The 14,318-nt window shown below is 34.1% G+C and overlaps 1 long non-coding RNA gene across 1 annotated transcript in view; it reads right to left on the bottom strand.

Moving 5' to 3' along the window:
- Positions 1-13,204, bottom strand: part of LOC149207992 (uncharacterized) — a 106,414-nt gene extending 93,210 nt beyond the window's left edge. Inside the window, exons 1-2 of the long non-coding RNA XR_016252713.1 lie at positions 12,866-13,204; positions 11,246-11,371 (exon numbers count right to left, since the gene is read on the bottom strand). This is a non-coding gene — a long non-coding RNA (uncharacterized LOC149207992). The remainder of the gene's footprint in view (positions 1-11,245; positions 11,372-12,865) is intronic.
- Positions 13,205-14,318: the final 1,114 nt, after the last annotated feature.

Raw genomic sequence — 14,318 nt, 5'->3', positions numbered from 1 at the left:
TATTTTAATATTTTATTAATAGAGTACATATAATCCCCTTTTGTGACCCACCACTTCAAGGTGGTGTCCTGGCGTGAAGATACGAATATCAAGGAACACTTCACAGTGTTTTTTAAGATATTTGTTATAAATGGTCTTCAGATGTTAACGAATAATTTGAGAATTTGAAATTTGTTGGAGTAAGCTAACCAAGGTTCAAAATCAAATTTTAATATTATTATAATATTATAATAAGTAATAAATAAATATATATTATGAAAAAATATATCAGGAAAGTTAACAATTTTTTTTATAATTAATAAATTAAGATATATTATAAAAATTAAGAAAATTTTCAATAAAAATCACATCATTATAGTTTTGTCTATTTGTTTTGAGATAGATCAATTTTCTTTTTCACTCTAACAGAGGTTTGTAACTCAAGACATTTGATCTTTTAGAACCTCTAGATTAAGAGTTAAAGATGGATCTACGCTGGTTTAGTTATTACTAATTGATAATTGTAATGATTAATTTTATTTATTTTAAACCAATTTGGTGTCTGGCTTGGCCGTGACCTTAAAATTAGATAATAATAATTGTAATTTTATGTAAGGCTAAATTTTTTGATTAATAATTATAATTAATAATTTTATTTTATTTTTAATTATATTTTAATGTTATTTTTATAGTTATGTAATTTGACACATACATAATATAACTGAAGTTTACAACATCTCTTTTATATTCAGCCAAAAAACACCTCTAGGCCCAATAAATTAGATATATCAATCACTTATGATTTAAGAAGAACCAAAAGCCCACGGGGCTTTGGATTGACGGTGAATGGTGTTAGAGCAAAGCAAACATAACACACAGCAGATTTATACTCAGAGACTTAGACGGCAATAGCAAAGAATAATTTCAGAGACAGACAAATGGAGAAACAACAAGATTACTCAATCAGAAACAGCGGAATAGATAAAACAATCACTGGAGAACAGAAATCACTTTGCATTACATAACAGGCTTGGGCCTTGGCTTGCTTTCCTTGGCCAGAGCAATTACAAATTTATAGAGGTAGAAGAAGGATCTAGAATCCTGTATGTGATTCAGATGGAGATCTGGAATGATCTAGAAACTAATTGCGGTGTTGAGATCTAGAAACTAATGGCGGTGTTGAGATCTAGAAAGATCTGATCTAGAAGGATCTAGAATCCTGTGTGAATTTGGCTTCACACTTAACATTCTCCCACTTGAAGCCAAATATGAGTCATGAATCAAGTCACACTGAGTCCTACCATGCATCTACATAACTCATGTTTATTTCGTGGTAGAATCTTACTGAGCATATCAGCAGGGTTCCTATCTGTATGGATCTTTTCCAAGGATAACTATTCTTCCTCCAACACATGCCGGATCCAATGGTACCTTAAGTCAATGTGCTTGTTTTTGAATGAAATGCTAGGTTTTTCGCCAAGTGAATGACACTCTGACTATCACATTATAACACATACTTGTCCTGCTTTATTCCTATCTCTCCTAGGAATCGCTACATCTACAACATCTCTTTACAAGCTTCTGTTGCAGCTATGTACTCTGCTTTTGTTGTATAGAGGGCTACTATTCTTTGTAGCCTTGACAACTAAGATACTACTACACCTGCAAATGTATACAAATAACCTGTAGTGGACTTTCTGGTATCCATATCTCCAGCCATATCTGCATCTGTAAATCCTTCAAGCACAGTCTCATCATGACCAAAACGTAAACAATAATGACTAGTATCCTTGAGATACCTCAAAATCCATTTCACTGCTTGCCAATGTTATTTGCCTGGATTGGTAAGGAACCTACTCACTACTCCCACTGATATGCAATGTCTGGTCGTGTGCATACCATGGCATACATCAAGCTACCAACTGTTGAAGCATAAGGAATCTTGCTCATCTCTTCTTTCTCTTTGTCATTACTAGGACATAATTCAGTACTCAGTTTGAAGTGGGCTGCAAGGGGTGTACCCACTGGCTTGGCATCCTTCATATTAAACCTGTCAAGCACCTTCTTGATATATTTTTCTTGTGACAGCCACAACCTTTTGTTTTTCCTGTCACGCATAATCCGCATGCCCAATATCTGTTGTGTTGGTCCCAAATCCTTCATTGCAAATTTGCTACCCAAATCTTTCTTCAATATATTGATCTTATTCTTATCATGCCCAACAATCAACATGTCATCCACATATAAAAATAATATGATATACTTTCCTTGATCATACCTCTCGATATAGACACAATGGTCAGCTCCCAACCTCTGAAAACCATGTTCCAACATGAATGAATCAAATTTCTTGTACCATTTTCGAGGTGCCTGTTTCAACCCATACAGACTCTTCTTCAAACTACAAACAAGGCCTTCTTTGCCTTTTTCTATGAAGCCTTCTGGCTACTCCATGTAAATTTCTTCCTCTAATTCACCATGAAGGAATACAGTTTTTACATCTAATTGTTCACATTCTAGGTCTAAAGCAGCAACTAGACCAAGAATGACTCTGATGGATAACATTTTAATAATAGGTGAGAAAATTTTAGTGAAGTCAATACCTTCTTTTTGGGCAAAACCTTTCACCACCAGCCTCGCTTTATACCTCTCCTTCTTTTCATCACCTTCATGCTTAATCCTGTACACCCATTTGTTTTGTAGAGCCTTTCTACCTTTCAGGAGGTTTACCAACTCCCAAGTTTTATTTTCCAGCAAAGAGTTCATTTCTTCTTCCATTCTTTACTGTGCTCAACTTTACAAGCTTCTTGAAAACAATTAGGCTCACCTTCATCAGTCAACAAAATATAGTTTGAAGGAGGATACCTTTGTGAAGGCTTATGAGGCCTAGAAGATCTGTGAACCAACTGTGGTGGTGCATTATCAGGTTGAATCTCCTGTAAAGGTTCCTGCAAGATTCCTTCTTCTTGTTGTTCATCATTTTCCACTTGTTGTTCTTCATGCTCCTGAATTTGTTGTTCATTTTCTTGTATTGGTGGTATGTTTTCCTGCTTCTCTTCAAACCTGTCAATAACCTTCTTGACCTCCAACTCAGCTACAGCCCTCTTGAACATTTCTGACTCATTAAATATAACATCCCTGCATCTAATAATTTTATGTTTGACTAGATCCCATAGACGATAACCAAAATCTTCATCCGCGTATCCCAAAAATATGCATTTCATAGATTTATCATCTAACTTAGTTCTATTTTCCTTGGGAATATGTACGAATGCTTCATATCCAAAGATTTTCAAGTGAGAATAATTCAAATTATTACCAATCCAAACTTCTTCAGGGATACCGCCATCCAAGGCTGTAGTTGGAGATCTATTTATGAGGTAGCAAGCAGTCCTGACTGCTTCAGCCCAAAAATTCTTCTCCAAACCAGAATTGGACAACATACTTCGCACCTTTTCCATAATGGTGTGATTCATCCTTTCTGCAACACCATTCTGTTGAGGAGTACCAGGCACAGTCTTCTCATGCTTTATGCCAAACCTGTTACAATATTCCTTAAATGCATTTGAGCAATATTCTCCACCATTATCTGTTCTTAAACACTTCAGTAATTTGTTAGTCTCTCTTTCAACAACAACATGGAATTTTTGAAATATTCCAAACACTTCACTTTTATTTTTCATAGGATATGCCCAAACCTTCCTGGATGCATCATCTATAAATGTTACAAAATATGATGCTCCTCCTAATGATTTGATGTTAACAGGCCCAAACACATCTGAGTGTACCAATTCTAACACATTTTTCTTTTTGTCATGGCCACCTCTAAGGAATGAAACCCTTCTTTATCTACCATATATACAATGCTCACAAAGATCAAGATTGTAGGATTTCAAACCTCGCAATAAATTTTTACCAACAAGGATTTTTAAGCCCTTCTTGCTCATGTGACCCAAACACTTATGCCACAAATCTGCTGAATTTCCTTCTTTTGTGACAACAGCCAAATTTGATTTTCCTATCAGTGTCTTCAATGTGTATAATGTTCCTGTCTTGGGTCCTTTGGCCACGACCATTGCACCTTTGCTAATTTTCCAGCCTCCTTTTGCAAAGCTTGTCGAATAGCCGTCATCATCCAATCGTCCCATAGAGATTAAACTCATGCGCATTTCTGGTACATGCCTGACCTGTTTCAACAATATATCTTGTCCATCTTTCATCTTGATCTGGACATCTCCCACTCCAACAATACTGAAAAAATGATTATTCCCCAAAAGCACTCTACCATAATCACCAGGGTTGTATGAAACAAAACTATCTTTGCATGGGGTTACATGGTGAGATGCCCCAGAGTCAAGGATCCAATCAAAGCTACTGCTAGATGTATATACACATGCATCCTCTACTGAAACAGTAAACAACACATCACCATTTGTGGCTACAGCAGTAGTCTCACCTTCATTTGTGCTAGATGACTTGTGATTTGTACTGGATGGTCTCTGATCCTTTTGTCTTTTCTTCCAGAATCGACATTCTTTCTTCACATGCCCGGGTTTGCCACAATGAAAGCAGATGATCCCGCCTCTCCTTGATTTTGATCGGCCTCTCGATCTTGATCGCCCTTGCCATCCTCGATCCATTCTCCTACCACGATCAGCTAGAGCTAGAGCCTCTCCTCCCTAGTTTTCTGCAATTGACTTGCGTTGCAACTCCTCATTCATTAAACTGTTGCTGACATTATCAAACTTCAGGGTCCCTGATGTTGCTGAAGTGCTTATAGCTACAATTAAATTTTCCCAACTGTCTGGCATAGAACACATTAGCAAAATAGCTCTAATTTCATCATCTAAAATGATTTTAACAGAGGCAAGCTTATTAGTAATAATATTAAATGCATTCAAGTGCTCAGCAACTGAAGCACCCTCCTTCATGTTGAGATTATAAAGCTTCTTCATCAAGAACACTTTGTTTGATGTCATGTTCTTCTCATATAAATCATGGAGCTTCTTCTATAAACCTTCAACCGTCTTTTCTCCGGACACATTGAAATACACATTATTTGCTAGATATTGGCGGATTGTTCCAATCACCTTTCTATCTAGCTTATTCCATTCTTCATTTGTCATCGATGAGGGTTTCTTTGTTGTGCCCTTAATCGACAAATACTGATCCTTTAAAATTAGTATATCCTCCATCTGTGATTTCCATAGGGCAAAATGAGCACCACTCAACTTCTCCATATCTGTAATTGTTGTCTCCATTTTCAATCAAATTCACGCCCTAAAACACAAAAAACTCCACTTAAAAATAAAACTTTAATTATTACTCTTTAAAATTTAGTAATAATGACCTTCATCCTTTTAAAATACCTTTTCAAAATTCATGCTCTTTTTAAAATATACTTTTCAAAATTCCAACATATAATTATATATGTTTCATAATAAATGTAAAAACATATATAATGTTTTAACCTTTTCACATTTCACACATACATATGTTGATTTGAAAAAAAACTTGACGTATACGTGCAAGCTTGATGTAAAAAAAAACTTACCAACACCATGTTTCAACTCCAAACTCCACGGATCTCCACTTTTCAAACTCTAGCAACGCGTTTCAACATAGATCCATGATCTTGTTTTTCTTGCAGCAACTATCTTTTAGTTCCAGCGTTCCTCAGCTATTTCCTCGACAGATCCTTCAACAGCTTCAGCCAACGTTTTAACTAACGTTGCCAGAGTAAGGCGATGGCACTAAGCGGCTTGCACAGTGGATATTCGACCCTAGCTGTGATAGTTGTTAGAGCAGAGCATACATAACACACCAGCAGATTTATACTCATAGACTTAAAGGGCAATAGCAAAGAATAATTTCAGAGAGACAAATGGAGAAACAACAAGATTACTCAATCAGAAACAACCAAATAGATAAAACAATCACTGGAGAACAAAAATCACTTTGCATTACATAATAGGCTTGGGCCTTGGCTTACTTTCCTTGGCTAGAGAAATTACAAATTTATAGAGGCTGAAAAAGGATCTAAAATCATGCATGTGATTTAGATGGAGATTTACAAAATAATGACAGTGTAGAAGGATCTAGAATCCTGAATGAATTCTAGAAAGCACTGACAGTGTAGTAGTTTAGTTTCTAAAATCACAGTGCACTATTAAAGCACTCCTTGTGATAAGTCACTCGTTCAAGAACCAAATCCCCAGTAAATACGTACCTACCAAAAAAAAATAACAAAAACCAAAACATGAAAACAACACTAAATACTCCACTACATCTATTAAAATTCTCAACCATACTAAAATACAATCTATCAAACCTCCAAAATACTATTCCTCAAATATCATTTATTTTTAAAACTTTACCGCAAATCATAGATTTTTAACCCCACCGACTTTTTTTGAGCCGTATCACAAAGTAGAGTGGAGTACACATATTAAATGAACATCAAACATCCAATATCATACCCGGTAAGCATGTTCTGGCTGTAACCGTATACACATGACAAAGCAGATTCTCCCATCACATCGCATGGATGACGGTGACCCTTCCACGGGTGAACATGACTACACAGTCTCCCACGACCTTGAATCACCTGTACCCATTGGTCGCTTACCCCTGAGCTCGTCGCAGCAGCCGACCAAATTGACGCCCAGCTCCGCCAGCGGACAGTCCAGCAACGTCAGATTGAAGCTCCGGGTACACAGAAAACATCCCCCGACTCCCGAGGAAATCAGCGGAGCTACTTCTCATTCGCTGCAAGCTCCACGTCATTGCTTACCCTGCTTCCGTGCAAGGCGGTCATGCTGCAGGTTTATTTGAAATCGAGATTTAAATTTCGTGCAATTTAATTCCCATGTGAGAAGTAAAGTTGTATTGATTGAAAAATGGAGAGAAATATGGGTGTCGGTGTTTTTTGTTTTTTAAGGAGTAGAAAATTTATTAGAATTTAGCTGTTAAATTAGGAGTAGAGATAATGGGATAATTGCTTTTTCTCATTGTTTATTAGGTAAATACAGATTGACTCATCTGCTTTTATTTAAGGAAAATTATGTTATTTGATTGATTAATAGTATATAAGAAAACAGGTTTTCACTTTGGCATATTTTTCTAGTCTTAAATATTACCTTGTTTCCTTAAGTTTTTAGCCATTAACCTATTTCTTTAGGTCCAAAAACAATAAACTTTTATTCCAACAAACACTTTTAACGCATACTCCAAGCCAAGCCAACCAGTTATCAACTTCGGCTTCAAAATTATTTTTATTTTAAAATATTCATGGGCTCAGTAGCTTTGCGAATCCGTACTAAATTTGATACATCAAATCCACGGTAATTTTGTCGTGGTCGTAACAATCACTTTAGGCGGTGGAAACAACAAAAGATGTGCTCCAAGTCCCCGGGCTGTTGAGCATAATCCAACCACACTGGAATGGATGGTACAAAGTCCTCCAGCTCTTCATACTCCTGAAGGACTTCCAGCTATCAAGGAGACCTTGTGATAAGCGAAGAAACGGTCGCCGGTTGCTACTAAAAACCTAACAGAATTTTTCTGCGGGGAATCAAACAAAATCACTCTATGGTTTCAATCTGCGAACTCGTCTTTCTTCGTGCGTTTCTATTTCTGCTGCTCTAGTTTCTTCCCTGCCCCTGTTAGGTGTACCTTCTCCCTGCAACCTTGCAGGCATTTTAGTACTGTTCAATGAAAATGTAGCTGTGTATTTTTCCACTAAAATATTTTGAAATAAATGGATTTTATCTAAATCTTCCAAAAAAAATTGGAATGTCTAAGATGTTTCTAGCCACTGGTAAGTTTCATGAGGACAGCTCTTTCTTCGAGATATAGATCTTAATCAGCAACTTGTGTAACACAGCTACATTTTCATAGAACAGTGCTAAAATGCCTGCAAAGTTGCAGGGACAAGGTACACATAACAGGGGGCAGGGAAGAAACTAGAGCAGCAGAAATAGAAACGCACGAAAAAAGACAGGAGTTCGCAGACAGAAACCATGTATCTGCTAATGGTACAATTTTTTTAATATACATGATTCAAATTACCGTGGATTTGATGTGTCAAATTTAGTACAGATTCGCAAAGCCACTAATACGATGAATATTTTAAAATAAAAATAATTTGGAAGTCGGAATTGATAATTGGTAATTTTGGTTTGGAGTACGTTTTAAAATTGTTTTTATTTGGATAAGACTCTGTTTTGTTGGGAGTAAGTAAATTGGTTAATAGTCTAAGACCTAGGACTTAAGGAAACAGAGTAATGGCACAATTGGTAAAAGTAAAAATCTGCGTCTTTATAGACCACCAACTGGTTATTCAGAGGGCATGATTTTTCTTAATTTTGAGTCGAGAGGGATCAAATGTCTTGAGGTGCAAATCTTTTTTAGAGTGAAAAGAGATTTAATCCCTTGGTAAATCCGAAATTAAAATGAATCTAAACCGGTTACTTTTAATATTATAATAATAGTATTAGAATTTGATCTTGAATTTCACTTAAAATACTCTAATAACTTTTAAATTCCCAAATTATTCCAACCCAATAAATTACTTATTTATCAAAACCAAGAAAAGATCTACACAGTACAAAATAATTAAAAAATTTTAAATGAATAACTAATTAAATATAAATTATATTATCTTTATATTAATTTAACTCTTTAAACAAAAGGAATATACATTCATTATTTATGTAAATTTTTATAATCCATTTTAGATTTGAAATGACCAAACAAATTAATTTACATCATAATCAAAAATAGTTTATGGTTTTTTTCGTTATGGGTTTCCACATAAATTTCTTGTGTTCAAATGTTATGCTATTAGTGCATTGTTATTTTGTTGATTGTGATTGTTTAAGTAAAAATTGATAAAAGTTTTAGCTCCTCCTCCCCTTATGTATTTCTTTGATTTCCAACTAAATTTAATGCAAAATATAAATAAATTTCAAATTTCAAATTTTTAATACCCAAATTTATTAGTTAACAACATCCATAAAGAATTTTAGTATAAACTTTTTCATCAATTTTAATATAATATATTTTTAAATATATTTATATTTAAAATATTATAATTAATTTAAAATTATCTCATAAATAAAGAATAACCAAATCATAAAAAAAATATAATCTCTTTATCCGATCAAAAACATGCAAACACTGAATATTCTAAATATACCCTCCAATATTATTGAAATTATTTTTTTGTTATATTTGATTAGTGTTGATGTACCTAAAAAAAATACATATTCATATTATTAGCAACATAATCCAAAATCAACTAATTTCATTACAAATTCAAACAGTAAAGAAAAAACATATTATATAACAATTAACATCCTTATAATCTTAAAAAAAAGTTTTTATTTGAGACAGACAGAATATATGACCATTAACATCCTTGTCATCTTAAAAAGATAGAGTATCTTTACTCGAGAGAGAATAGGATGTATAAATAATTTATCAGTTTAATATGATCCAATCTACGGTATCAAAGGGATATAAAAGCTTATCTCCCTTGCCATAACTAAAAAACTTATATATCTCTTTAATATTTATTTGTTTAATCTAAAAATAACATTTAAAAGAGGTAAAAACTTCTATATCCTTATTAACTTTTAAATCGAGTGTGATGCATTCCTGTCATTTCATCAAGTGTGATGCATTCCTGTCATTTCATCAAAGGAGTGTAGATCAATGGTTTTCAGGGTGATTTCAACATATCTATGGTAAGGGTTATTTTTAGTGCGATTTTTGGACGTTTTTTTTGGATTTTTACGGCCTAATTTTTTAAAAATTTAGTAAGAATTCATTGAAATCACAAGTTTAATGGTTAAACTCTACACAACAGAAGTGCCTTACGAGTTTTTCAAGGTGCTGAATCTATATATAGAGTCGAAAAACTACTTTAAATAACACAAATCATGATTTCACCACAAATTTTTATGTCGGATTTGCACCAAAAACTCCAAAAAATCACACTAAAACAACTCCATTTATTATAAAGCTTATTATTAAAGAAACTCATAATTATATTAATCAAAGAAATGAACACAAAAAAGCACACTGCGACCCACAAAAAGTTTTATATATAAATATATATTTTCAATTTCTATATCAAATACCAATAGTCTATTTATGGATGTCAAAGTGGCATTTAATACAGGAAAGGGGGCAATTTTTTTTTAATAAATGGATTTTATCTAAATCTTCCCAAAAAAAGTTGGAATGTCTGAGATGTTTCTGGGGTGTGTTTTATGAGGAAAGCTCTTTCTTAGTCTTAATCAATGACTTGTTTAACAAGGCAAAAGCTAACCAGCCTGCTATACGGCATGAAATGCCCTATAAGAAAGCTAACCAGCCTGCTATACGGCATGAAATGCCCTATAGGTGGCTGGTTCACATGCATACTACATACCTCATGCCGTATAGGTGGCTGGTTAACATGCATACTACATACCCCGATTTGAAGCCCATGCAAATTCATCGGCTATGAACCATACCAACCAGGGGTTAAATTTGACGGGTGACCCTACCTGTAAAGCAATTTTTTTATGACGTTTTTATTTTTAAATTGCCCATCATATGACTTTTAAAATTTATTTGTACAAGTTTCATCTAATTTCAAATTGTACTCATAATTGTTCAAATTTTTCATTTTTTGTTGTACAATTAGGCTCAAGTCTCATTGCTACACTTTGTTTTGAGACCTACTGATCAAATTTTTCTGCAAATTTTCCAGATTGTTCAAATGTTCTGAGTTTTTTTGTTTAAAATGGAAACACTGATAAAATAGATGGGAAATATATATATAATTCACCTTATTAATAAAAAATAGAAAAATAATAAATCTACAACACTTCCATGCTTCTTACATTTTTAAAAAAATGATAAGCCTAAATATACCTCTTACAAAGAAAAATTTGAATACCTTAAATAAATAACAATTATTTAAGAACGACATATATATAATATTTTCTAATTTAATACATATAAAAAATAAAAATATTATAAAAAATAAACAAAATAAAATTTAAATCATTTAGTTTACCAACAAACCACCACAAAAATGTCTACATTGCTGTTTAAAACATCTTTTGAAATAATTGAGATCAAAATTCTGAATAAAGTTTTCTCTATATTCTTTATATTATCTCTTAGACCTTCAAATGCTTTCTGAGCAAACAAATAAAACTGATATTTTATAAATGCAAAGCTACTCTCCAGTAAAGGATCTTGAAATTACCAGTGGCTCTGAGTCTGCGGTTCTTGTATATTGTCACAGTCATTGTACTCGCCATGCCCACTGCTCCTATTTGTTCTGAAATGTTGGAATCGTTTTCTACTTGAGTATCCACTACATTAAGAAACCCTGCAGCAAGGTCCCAAAGCTTGTTTCAATTGAATTATAGAATTTATACATTTGATTTAAGATTTTTGTGATTTATATTAAATTTTGATAATAAAAAAATTAGATTTTTGTGATTTATATTAAATTTTGATAATAAAAAAATTATTAGTCACATTACAAATTGTTTTATTAAATTACAAATTCTATAACCTGGATTTTAGATTTTTATAATTTATGTTGATTTTAATAGTCTTTCAAATTAACCAACAACTTATAATATAATTAATTTGAAAAACTTTATAAAAACCCTATATTTCATATTTAACATGGATAATCATTAAATGCAGAATCCAGATTACTCAAGTGAAATTACAGAAAGGCTAAATTTGTTATTCCCTGTGAACGTACAGTGAAATCACTGCTAAATCACTACCATCAAATTTCAATTGAATACTTTCAAGACACTCTGGCATTTGCTCAGCTTGCATAAGGTAATTTCTCAAACTACTCGGCCTTTGGTTAACAGTGGATCTCAAATAAAAAAAACAGAAGATGGATACATCTTAACCTGGATAACCACTCATGGGATTCAAAAAAAACCCTCTGATTTTGCACTTTCAAATACTACTTATTAAACATGAGCTATCAAGGAGATCAACCCAGCTCAGCACATGACAGAATGCAGAGCACCTCTGCCACTCAAGTAGGATATCATTTTTTTTTGTTATTATTAATCAGAATGAGTATTTTAGGAGAATCTGTAATTTCGTATGGCATTAAAGTTATCCAGGAAAAAAACCCAATTCCTTCACAATAAATATAAATATTCAGGCTTTCGACTATAAATCGCCCGTGAATGAGAAGCCAAAGAAATAAAACAAAAGGCAAATAAGATCAACATTTCAGCTAGCAATGCACCACACTATTGAACTTACTAGGGACCTCTGATATAAGCAAATAAAATATTGAATTTTATACAAAATTCAGTATGAAATTTTTTCAGTGTTGGTCCAAACAAAAGCACCTTTCTAGCAATAATAAGAATTCCTCCTTAATATCTTATAACACAGAGACTTAGCAGTAAAGACAGGTACAACAATCGAAACGAAAGTAACAGAATTAGCAGGAGGAATATCTTATAATACACAAAATTAGCACTAGAGACAGCTACAAAAATCGAAACGAAATTAAAAATATATATATATGTTAGGCAGTTTTACCAAAACAAGTTCTCATTTTATGCTGCGAAAATCTGCATTTTGAATGAAAATTAGAAGGAAAAAAAAAACGCATTTAAATGAAACATCAAGAATGAGCTAGAAACGCGCTGCAAAGAAAATATAATCCGACAATACACACTGTTAACAGATAATTCGTCCATGCACCATATCATCCAGCCAGAAAATTAAATAAGCAGAACGCAATTCCAAACCAGACATAAAGATCCAGTGTCTTTGAAATGAATAACGCAAAGAAAGAATAAAACAAAACGTCATAGATTCGCCAAAATCTAACCTGAAAGAAGCCGGATCAGCGCCGAATTCCGTCCGATATACTTTAGATATCGCCGTCTTGAGCCTAAACCGGCTATACCACAGACAACCTCCGTTATTTGCTAAAAGCAGCCACACTTCGTCGATCTTTGAGGTCGAAATAAAGAGGAAGAAAAGGGGAATTTCAGATGCACAGTTTCTCCGCTTTGGGAGCTAAGAACGCAGAGAAACGCGCAGGATTGCTCCTTCTATAGGCGATTAAATATCCAAAAAGATGACAGAGGAGGGCGGCAAGCAATGGATCGAGACCAATCGGAAGCAACCTGTGGACAAGGACTCTTCCTTGCGAGTCTGTAACTTGTTACTTAAGTTTCCTGTTTCCATATCTTTCCATATCTTGGACACGCGGGCCGCGGTAGTTTGGTACTTGGTATTTGGTAAGTTTACAGTAAATGCTCCAGCGATCAGACGATCCTAATAAAATCAAGACCCCACAAAATTTATTTCCATTCGTGAAAGTTGGTGGACGGCGGACGCATTTGTAGTCTCTGGGTAACGGAAGTTGCAATGTTAAATATATATAACAATTATTAAAAAAAGTTTAAAACTTTTCATTTTCAAACATGCCCGTCATATTGACGGTATTAAAAATTAATAGCAAGTTACCCCTGACGCGGATATTTGAAATTAGAACGTATTTCACGTGTAAAAAAACTAAAAACGGGCATACGGGCGTCAAATTTAACCCCTGATACCAACAACATTCACTATGGACGACGGACAATCGATGGGCATCCCATTACGGACAAGCGGTTTTTAATGCATCCAAAGCCAAGCCCGAGGAATCCTCCAGTGTCACCGCCACCACCATACCGTAGGAATATGCGAGGGTATACAATACGGCCATACGTTGAATTTTAAGTTTGAATTTCACAACCCCGCTCGAAATTTTAATTTTGAATTTATATTTACCGCTCACACAATGTTTTTTCCTCATACATCGCCGAAATGGGGTGAACGACACTTAATTCACAGCTGAAGCAACAAGTTGAAGATATGCGTTCAGTTTAGAGTTACTGCAATTGGGTTCTTCGGCGGATTCAATATTTAAGATCTGCAAGAATCCCAACAACAGCACAGAGCGAAGAGAATACATAAAACCTCCTCGCAGGGATAACCTGAAACCCCTCGGAGGGATAACCCTTCCCTTGCGAACAGGAATTCATGCATGGTTGGAAGCCTACGGAGTTCGCATTCTCTGTTTAGATTTTGACATATTTCTAGTCAAATAGTGCAGATTTCTGGAATTGTCCATGAAATTTTCACCTCTCAGTTAAGAAAACATCAAAATTACCAAAATTATTGGTGACCTGTAACTCAGAAAATAGGAGAAAGCTGAGTGAGCGAGAACTGTAAAAAAAGTAAAAGCAAACCTGAATTGTTTGCCATACAAACTTATCATAACATTTCTGTTC

This window comes from Pinus tabuliformis, chromosome 1_2, assembly GCF_031772625.1.
Source record: "Pinus tabuliformis cultivar Carrire ecotype Pingquan chromosome 1_2, CPIR1, whole genome shotgun sequence".
Taxonomy (NCBI): Eukaryota; Viridiplantae; Streptophyta; class Pinopsida; order Pinales; family Pinaceae; genus Pinus; species Pinus tabuliformis.
Note: the sequence above shows the minus strand (reverse complement) of the source record. Positions and strands in the feature narration are given on the sequence as shown.